Raw genomic sequence first — 2,879 nt, forward strand, 5'->3', positions numbered from 1 at the left:
TTTTTTTCTCTGTATCTATGAAGCGCCTTGAGGCGACTTATGTTGTGATTTGGCGCTATATAAATAAAATTGAATTGAATTGAATTGACTAAATACTTTTTTGCCCCACTGTATATAGGCAGCAATTCAAGGTTACTCAAGTGTGAAAAACATCTTTGTCTGTCAGACCCAAAGCCACAACTGAATCAGAGGTTTCTAAGAATTAACAGCTTGCATGATCAATGTGCCATTGTGTTATGAAATCAGTTTCACCCCGGTTCTTTTTATTCCTCGGGCACCCAGAGACGGCACCGGAACTCAGTAGTCATGTTCACAAAACCTTTATTCATCTTCATTTAAGCATGCATCTTCTAGAAATGGAGATGTGTCAGGCCGGTGTCCCTCTGCAGATCTTCTACTCCTTTGTTTGTTACAGCCAGCTTTATAGAAGTGACCCCATCATAAAACCCCCATGGTGTGCTGCAAACTCTGTGTTTGTGTGTGTATGCACGAGGACGTGAGTGCCTGTGTGTGCGCGTACCCGTATGTCTATGTAAGTGCACGTAAGTGAATGTGTGCGCGTACCTGTGTGTATGTGTGAGTGAGTGTGCATGTGGATGTGTGAGTGTAACAGTTTAAGCACTGTGTGTGTGTGTGTGTGTGTGTGTCTTTGCGTACGTGACTTCCTGACGGTCATAAAAGTAATCTCACCCAAGCTACACCAAATTCCTCTACACAACATAGAAAACAGAGTTAACATATTACAAACACTGAGACCCTCACTCTGCATCCACTGGGCCGTTTGCCTCTTGCTGTCTTACATTTACAGATAAGCATGTGGAGAGTCTCCTGCAAACCTTCTTCCAAGTTATGGCAATTATGAACTTTTATTAAAGGTACAAGCATCAGCATCAACAACCCCAACTGTAGCTCCCTGTCTCCTTTTATGACAGCAGACCCCCAGTGTCAATAAATTCCTTTCACTCTAAACAATTACACACACTCACAAGCCTACAGCTAACCCAAACTGAAACACAGACCAATCCTTCCTTATTCCTCTGATCTAAACAAATTTAACACATCATATTATAATAATTATTTTCTTATACTCACACCTGCAGCTTTTTAACAGATTAACTGATGGTAAAATGTATTATTTCTGTTCATGCTTTCAAACAATATTTCATGCATTGAAGTCTTTGCAGCACTGTGTCTATCTACCTCTAATATGCCAGTTTAATTAAACAGTTCTTAAAAAGCTCAGGGCTTTAAGTGTTATATGTAACAAATCTCTTCTGTAAAACTCACACAGTTTGTTTGTCATATTTTCTCTCTCAAGTCTGAATGTCCACAGCATGCTGAAACATGAAGCCATCGTCCTCACTTTGGAAACGGTTAAGTTTCTGGCACGATGAGCGTTACACACCTCTCTACCCGTTTAAACTAAGCTACTCTGACTTTCCTTAAAATAAATGACCTGTAATGTACTAACTGACTTAAGTGAGTCACATTTTCTTTGTTTTTATTTTTTGTAACAAGAAAGTCATTAATAAATAACTTGAATGATAAAAAATTGAAAAGTTTAATAAAAGTATGTAAAAACAGCATGCAGAGTGTAATCATCAGCTGAATTTGTATGGAAGGAGACCACTGGCCAAATCATTCCTGCTCTTCCAGCGAAGCGTTGAATATTCATGTTTGCTGCTACCAAAAGCCTCTTATGAAAGACTTCCTGAATCCTATTGACTGTTTTAATCTTGTTCACCCATGAGCGTGGACATACTTTGGATCTAGTTTTATCTTGTGGTCTGCAGCTATGTGACATTCAAATTTGCAAGCTCAAGTTTTCTAATCACATGCCTGTTAAATCCAAATTTCGGCACCATGTCCTCCAGTTAAACCTTTTTTGCCTGTGCGTGATTTCCACATCATCGCTCCTGCTACTGCTTGACATTTCTCTGCTGTTTATCAGAATATTGGTGCCCCTTCCTCAGACAATTACTTCCTTAAGCCACGTGCTGATCATCTGCTCACTTTGTTCAAATGTGCTTGATTTGTTACTCCTTTTAAAAAAAACTTAGTGTGCTAGACCTAAACCTGATCCCTGGTTAAACAATGTCACTCTGAAAGAAAATGGAAAAAAGATAAACTCCAGATTTCCTTTGATATGTTAAGGGAAGCCCTGTAAAAAAGAAGAAAGTATTTGTCAGATATCATCTCTAATAACAGCTACGGGCCCGTGTCTAATTCAAGACCTCTAATTTTGCAATCAACCCTCCACCCACCACACACTTACCAGGGTCTCCAGCCACCTGTGAAAACTTTTTACATTTTTTTGTCGATAAGGTTGCTACTATCAGGTCTCACATCACTCCTCCAGCTTACGATCCCTCTGTTCCCCCATATTCCTCAGTTGTGTTTGATCACGTTGAGCCTGTTTCTCTGTGTACTCTGGCTGAAATAGTCTCCCATCTTAAGCCTCCTGTGTTTCACCTTAACATTATCCCCTCTCGCCTTTTCACAAAGAAGTCTTTGACATTATTGGACCTAATGTTTTAACCATTATTAATACCTCTTTTCTAATGGGAACCATCCCAGCTAATCTTACGCGTGCCGTAGTGCACCCATTTCTCAGAAAACCCCAAAACAAATATTGATACAACACTTCTCTCAAATTTTAGACTAATCACTAAACTCCCCTTCATGTCCAAAATCCTGGAAAAATTGTCTTCCCTCAGCTCCAGGTTTTTCTGGAAATTAATGACATCTCAGAAACATTTCCACCTGGTTTCAAAGCGCTACATAGCACTGAAACTTTAAAAGTTTTTAAATATCTTTTATTAATTTCCAGTGTTGGGTAAGTTACTTTAAAATAGTAACTTAGTTACATTACTAGTTAC

The sequence above is a fragment of the Pundamilia nyererei genome, unplaced genomic scaffold (genome assembly GCF_000239375.1).
Source record: "Pundamilia nyererei isolate P.nyererei 1_Seehausen unplaced genomic scaffold, PunNye1.0 scaffold00322, whole genome shotgun sequence".
NCBI lineage: Eukaryota > Metazoa > Chordata > Actinopteri > Cichliformes > Cichlidae > Pundamilia > Pundamilia nyererei.